Raw genomic sequence first — 7946 nt, forward strand, 5'->3', positions numbered from 1 at the left:
TAGTTCAAATTGGACAAATATAGATACATAACATGCCAGATGAGTTAGCTGACCGAGAAGTATGGTTAGCGACCCAACTAACTCGTCCGACATGTTACCTGCATATTTACGTTTGTCCAATTTCTATTATTTTTACAACGACATGTGGGGCCTGATGGAGGCAAATACTCCCATGCGCACCTCATACGGACTTAAATATATACGCAGGTGTGACCCCACCTTAACTTCTGGAGTGTCACCCCGTATGTATATTTTATCAGTACGTTTTATTACATACCCTCAAAGTAGATCCTGAAACCATCATCAGTGTAAGAGTAGTCTGTATTGAAGACTAGATGGGCCAGGTTGGAAGTAGCAATGACTTCTTCTGGCATATTTGCTCCTGTTAAGAGTTTGGAATTAGCTGGTTAGGAAATATGATAATACAAACTAGTGTGAAATGGTTTGGTCGCAGCGCGGCTCTGTCATCCTCCTAACGCCCGGTCCCCAACGGCATTAGCCTATGGGGCCCTGCTATCTCATGCGCTATCAGTGGTTATTATGATTGTCGCCACACACAAGCTCTCAACCAATCAGAGAATAAGCCTTTCTTGGGCTTGTTGTTGTCGCAAGCTGTCTCGCAAAGGCCGCTGGGAAACTATCAGCCAATCATGTTACGTACTACATGGCTCCATCCTCCTACGCCCGATCCCCAACGGCTGACTGCCCATATAAGGGCAAGCTCATTAATATTTATAATTAGGGCGGTCCCTAACTGGTCTGAGTGCACAAGGTAGCAGAGGTAAACACAGGGAGTTTTGACACGACTGTGGTTCCTCTGCGTAGGAGAATGGGCTCTGTGAGGTCGTCGCCCTTGTGGAATGGGCGAGTCACCAAAACATCCGAGCCCAACACTGCAGGGCTCGAGTGTTGGGCTAAGAACTAGACGTCCCGAGTTCGATACTCGTCGTGCCCCCGACGTTGTGCCGTAGTTAAAGGCACTTTACACGACCTTCCTCACTTCACCCAGGTTTGAAAATGGGTGCCGGATGGTTGGCGAGGTAAAAGACTACCTTCTGTCTGTTCTTATGTCACACTTTTAACATAATTTACTAACTTGAGGGAAGTGCCACATTGTCCCCGTATAGTCCTATTTTAGTCAAATAAAAAAACAACATCAGAGCTTGCAAGCTAAAACTGAGACAAGTCTACCTGTGTATGATCCCAATAAGATAGCACTGTCTAGTTCTCCCATGTAGATATCCAGCCAGTCATAATTTTCCTCCAAAGAAAACGATTCTGGTGTGATTTTCACCCCTTCTCCTATGTTGACCTGGATGGTCCACATACAGTACAAGCTGTTGGCGTACTGCCCAGGATAGTTGGGAGAAGAGACGTAGCCAGAATACTGGCCGGTAATGTAACCACCGCAGTCACCTAAATTTAAATATTGTGGAAAAAATTAGAATTTTATGTGATTGGTACGTTTATGAAGGTTAGACATCCAGGTTAACAATATTCAAAGATCTTCAAATTCAATTCAATCTAAACAACAACAATAACAACAAAAAAAACGGAGCATTTTACTGGATAAAACGGATATTGTGAAGAATGCTATCTCAATTTTGTTTTACGAACTTTTTTTGGTGGGCTGATTACACTCTCTTGCGTTAACTGTGACCTGAGTTAGAAAGCACTACACGTACATACCCTACCAATAGCTTGGTAAGACATTAAAGCAAGCATATTTCTTACAAATGCATGATAGATATGTATGCTATCTTCGCCCAATAAAACGAATTTTACAAATTCCTAGCTAGCACTAGCACACTATTGCACAGTTGGAACAACGAATGTTTTCCTGACCAACCGGATATCATAGCCCAATGTCTGTTAGTGACTGTAAACTGTACCGCCCGGCGTATGAAAATCATCGGGGCTGTCAGGTCCATGCGGCCCCATGGCCCATGTGGGTTGTCTTTCGGTAGGATTTTTACGCCGTAGGTGTATAATTATGTTAGGAGTACGATTTCTAATGCTATTAGGCTATCAAGATTGATAACATCCAAATGTTGCGAAAGGACTTGTACTATGTTGCGAAAAGACCTATACCTTGTTGCGAAAAGACTTGCCTTGTTGCGAACTGGCTGTTGCGAACTGACATTGTTGTGAAACATCCTGTTACCTTAGTGACAAGTTCGGTGGTAAACAACTGCTCTCCAAGCAAAGGTTTGGCTCCGACTGGTTTGGGCGTGTTTGTTAGGCTTTAATTTCTATTTTGTACCATTTTTTTCATCATAACAAAAAAACGGTATAAAACAGTATAAAATGGAAACCCCGACAAAAACGCCTAAACTCGTCAAAAACAGCCGGATCTGAGAGCCGAACCTCTGCTCGGAGTAGTTAACAACAACATCTGGACAAAAAACAACCGCCTAGAATTTGTTTGGCTGAAAATTCGTATTTTCTTTACCGTGCTCTTGCGCGTGGCTTGACGGGAGGCATAACATCCATGACGTCGTGACAAGAATTCGAAGAACTTTCAAACACCAGAGCATGGCTAGACCGTAGGCCTCGAGATGGTTAAAAATACGCCTTCGTCTCCTCACAGTGTCCCGATGTAGCAATTACACAACGCACTAGTGTTCTCCTGCAGGCCAATTGTATAACTGGTTTGTTCCATTAGTCCCCAGATTACATAAAATCAATCTATTGCACATTCCAAACAGCACATGACTACCCGCATATATGGTAAGCCGTATCATATTTCAATTGATTAAAGTTGGAATTTTTATGTGTCGAAGGATTTTCTCGAAAGCAGTGCGGACAACCCTTGGCTCTTCACGTGATATCTCACTGAACTCGAGTCATGCTTGCGTCACTGCGGGGTTTAATAGATACTCAACGAATTTCAGAGATTAAGAACGAATTTTCTTACATCTTGTGTATTTTGCTGTCTTCTAAGTCATACTTTTACGTATTACGCAATATCTAAATTATAAAAATCGGCGAAAATAACACAACATGTATGTAGTGACGCTGTGAACGAACCCCGCAGTGACGCAAGCGTGACCCAAATGCAGTGAGATGTCACTTTTAGGAGACCATCTAGAATGACAGAGACCTCAGGAAGGTTGTAAAGCTTGGCACTCCACGTTAAGACACTCAGAAGATTAAAGCCTTCGAGATGAAGTGCTATAGTGCGTACCAACGGTATAACAGTAATCATACATACCAATACAATTAAGCTCGGGCGATCGCTTTATCCATATACGTGCGTCCTTTTAATTACAGCACAGTTTCCACAATATCAAACGTTATGTGAGTTGTCCATATGGTTAGTGCACGCGATGCAGATTGAGACAACGAGTTGCTGGAACATAGCCTGGAATCCAGCCGTATTGTGCTTTGGGCGCTCCTCTGAGGTACGCTTCCTGCCAATACGACTGGCATTCGTTAGCATTCGAACGATCGGCATTTAAATATTCGCAGATTTTATCTGCGAGATTTCTGATTGGCTGTTAGCTCCAAGTTTACAGTTTGCAATCGAACGGAACACTACTTTTTATCTTTCCCGCGAACTTTTCAGTATCACAACAACAGATCACGCGAGAAATAGCGCCTCGCGATTGGTGTTCTTCTCTCAGGGGTCATCCAATCAGCAAAGAGAAACAAATATGAATATTCATGAGTCTCCTCATTAGTGACGTAAGGGCAAATCGTTCCAATCGTAACGAATGCCAGACGTGTTCGCACAGGAAGCAGAGCGACCAAAGCACAACACGGCTGGATTCCAGGCTAGCTGGAACAGGGAACATCACCGGAATGGACCGATCCCGAAGCCCCGCCCCCTGTTCGATCATGTTCTATTTCGAACACCTCCGTCAAAAATGTACATACAGCGCTTGTTGGACAGAACTGGCCGCCGCCGCTATTTAGCTGATAATGACGACTCGATCGAGTTCGGTTTAGCCTTTTTTTGGCTCAGAAGATCTCAGAAGGGGCAAAAAAATTTCGTAATGCTATGCAGTGGCTCCAAAACAACTAAATTATCGGACAAACTCAAACAAAGACACGGTTTGGCAGAAAAAGGAAAAAGTTTAATCAGGGAAAAACTTTTTCGGGGAAAACACAGCACTAATAGTAATACTACTTCAACAACTATAATAACATTCTTAACCTTAAATAACATTTGGCGGAGAAAAGGGGTGGTGGAGGGTGAAAAAGGAGAGCAGAAAGAAACGTACGACCCGCCTGCCCAGCAAACTTCGAGTGACGTCACTCTCACGTGTACGGTGTCAAAGGGCAAACGGGCCGCACCAAGACAAATATCGTTTGCGATCAATTAATAAAAATTACCCAAAAGAAATTTTTCTCAAATTATCGGACAAACTCAAACAAAGACACGGTTTAGCAGAAAAAGGAAAAAGTTTAATCAGGGAAAAACTTTTTCGGGGAAAACACCAAAAACAAAAGGCCAAACCGCTAAAAGAAAAACAAACAAAAAAATCAGAAATACACTTAAACATGAAGGTGACGAGAGACACCACCACCCCATTACCCATGAACAAATTAACAAACTGTAATCTCTAAATTGCTACTCTACGAACACTGCAATGCCTTCAACGCTACCGAGGCGTCTTCCACTGGATATGCTTAACCATTCTATAACACAAACGTAATCTTGTAGCCAAGGGAACCTTCAAATACAGTAGGTAAGCATCAGAACGCCAATCACCCTGGAGGCGGATTAGATCTATGGGAACTCCTGCACGGAATGCAAATGTGGCGCCTCCTCTACGCCCACTATGGAGAGAGTACCTAGCAGGACTTAGGCCCGCTCTACCTAGTATCTGCTTGAAGGCCTTGTCAAAGATATTCTGATTCAATGGTACAAATCTACCCCTATGTGGTCTAACAAAGGCCGCACTCGTATTCTTGTTGCGGTTTAACCTAACCATGTCTAAAAACACTGCAATGCCTTCAACGACGCTACTGAGACATCTTCTTCCTCTGGATATACGTTACCATTCTATAACACAAACGTAACCTAGTAACTCAGGGAACTCGCAAATACAGACTAATGCCGTCAACTTATGAATATACTTTAACTGTTAACATTCTAAATTAGAGCAAACCCTAACGTAGTACTCAATAGAACTTGTTAATACAGTAGGTGATCCTCGGAACGCCGTTCGCCATGTTGCACCATAATAATAAAGGACAAAAGGGAGAAATCTTAATCTCCATTACTGGAACATACAACACTCTCTCTGCACATTGTAAAGTCTTAGACCACCTGGCTCTGATCAGCAAAATTCTTGTTTACTACAAAACCATGTAAAGTGAACTGCTTAGTAAGGTCAAAACCGTATTTAGACAAAGTAATATTTTCGCTGAAACATATGGAAACTTAATATCACTGGCACAGTGTTGCAGATTCAAATCAAATCCGAGTTCCACAAGTTTACAAACGCAAGTCAGGCCAGATAATCACGGTATAACTAGCATATAGTGCTGTAGATCTCGATCACGCCCGAATTCAACACATAAACACACGTCAGGCCATGTTATCACGGTACAATAAGCTCAGCGTTGCAGATTCAAATCACATCCGAGTTCCACAAGTTTACAAACACACGTCAGGCCATGTTAAAAGATACATGTGTATGTTACATCTGGGCCCCTCAACAGTCTCTGAACAATCTCTGAACAATCTCTGAACAGTCTCTGAACAGTCTCTGAACAGCCTCTGAACAGTCTCTGAACAGTCTCTGAACAGTCTCTGAACAGAGACATGGGTCATCTGGCACATTTCATCTAACCTCCAAGCAGACGTTAGCCCACGATCTCTGAACAGTCTCTGAACAGGCCATGTTATCACAGTACAGCTCCCTAGCAGTGTTGAAGATCCCGTTCACGCCCGAGGTCAACACATAAACACACGCCAGACCATGTTATCACGGTACAGCTCCCTAGCACAGTGTTGAAGATCCCGTTCACGCCCGAGGTCAAAACATAAACACACGCCAGACCATGTTATCACGGTACAGCTCCCTAGCAGTGTTGAAGATCCCGTTCACGCCCGAGGTCAACACCTAAACACACGCCAGGCCATGTTATCACGGTATAACTAGCACAGTGCTGTAGATCCCGATCACGTCCGAGTTCAACACGTAAACACACATCAGGCCATGTTATCAAAATATAATTTGAGCACAGTCTTGTAGATCCCGATCACGTCCGAGTTCAACACGTAAACACACATCAGGCCATGTTATCACAATATAATTAGCACCGTGTTGCAGATACCGATCACTTCCGAGTTCAACACGTAAACACACGTCAGGCCATGTTATCACAATACGTATAATTAGCACAGTCTTGTAGATCCCGATCACGTCCGAGTTCAACACGTAAACACACGTCAGGCCATGTTATCACAGTATAAAGAAATACGACGTGTCCGAAACAACGGGCTCTCATTTCCTGGCTTCGAGGACGATTATCAACATCTCAAGCGAGCGTATCTTTGATCCGAACTTCTCCAACACGTGGTCTGGGAACACACTGTGAAGAACTGTCCCGAGTCGCGAAATCTGCCGCACCCCGTGGCACCAGCATCAGTCATAACCAACTCGTCCGGATAGCTACAAATGTCGGGAACCATCATAGATACACCGTTGTATGTGTCCATGACTCTTGACCACCACAGAAAGTCCGATCGGAAGTCCCGTGACAACCGCAGACTGTGGTGATTCCGCAGTAATGAACGCAATAGCTTCAACATTCGAGATATAAACAACCGCCCAGGTGGACAATGTCGAGCTTACCAATGAGAGACTGAATGTCACGTAGTGATTCCTATGATGCAAAACTGACGTTGGATTAAACAGCTCTGACGGAATATTGATATATTATAAAATACGAATTCCAAATATCAACTATCAGTATGTCTGTGTTCATAATTCTCGAGTAACGTTCTCCAAGTATATATTTTCAGCTTTGATTTCACTAGTACTGGCCTAAGTGCGCCGATAAAATTGTGAAGATTACCGTGTGTCGCGAACTCTTCATGTAACTTGATCATCTTGTGAAAGTTCGCGTGAAGGACCGAGTCCCTGGGAGAGGTGGGCGGGGTCTCCGGAGTTGTGGTTTGTTCTGTCTGTGGAGCCGCCAAATGGCCGGGGTTTGTACTGGCAATCCTGAGTCGGATGTGGTGCTCGGATGTCCCGCACTATCAAGCACGCACTACAGACGTGGTGTAGCCTTGGGGCATTCCATCGTGTACTCCAATGGCCGGATTGCCAGGAACAGGTACCGGAGTGAAACTCGCCACAATACCGCGGCCTGTTTCCCGCCACACAAGCTACACTGACTGGCTCCGCCCTCGATGACTTCACGTTGCCACGAGCGGCGCCAGCTTGTGTCCGGTAGTGGCTCTCTCTGATGGCATCAAAGGTACCGCGGCTACCCCACGTGAGTGATCCATACTCTACCCCGTATAGTAAAGATGCGTGGACTTCCCGAACTAACTTCCAGTCATAGTTCACAACATCGAACGTGAGGCCTGCCAGATGAACTAACTGATGCTCTGCGTCAACCGAAACCCGGTCCGAATAAAGAACATTCTTCAGAAAGCCGTGTACTAACATTAGCAAGGATAACTGATCACTAGCCACGCCCCCTTTATTTCCATATCCTGGGAAGTGCACCTTATGTTGTGGCCAATCAAGTTTGACATGACGGGTGCCCGAATCATCAATAGTACGAATTCGACCGCTCTTCCCTGCCCGACGTCGGCGGCGCTTGGTAGAACGTGAGCGGGAATCATCAGACATACCAGAAGTGCCCGAATCATAGCTATCACAGCGCCGGCGTGATATGAAAAGTTTCGAAGAGACACGTACCCCTTTCATCTTGCAACTCTTCCCGCGCGACCCCCTGCGTCGCTGGCGCCTCCTGAG

This window comes from Branchiostoma floridae, chromosome 19 (genome assembly GCF_000003815.2).
Source record: "Branchiostoma floridae strain S238N-H82 chromosome 19, Bfl_VNyyK, whole genome shotgun sequence".
Taxonomy (NCBI): Eukaryota; Metazoa; Chordata; class Leptocardii; order Amphioxiformes; family Branchiostomatidae; genus Branchiostoma; species Branchiostoma floridae.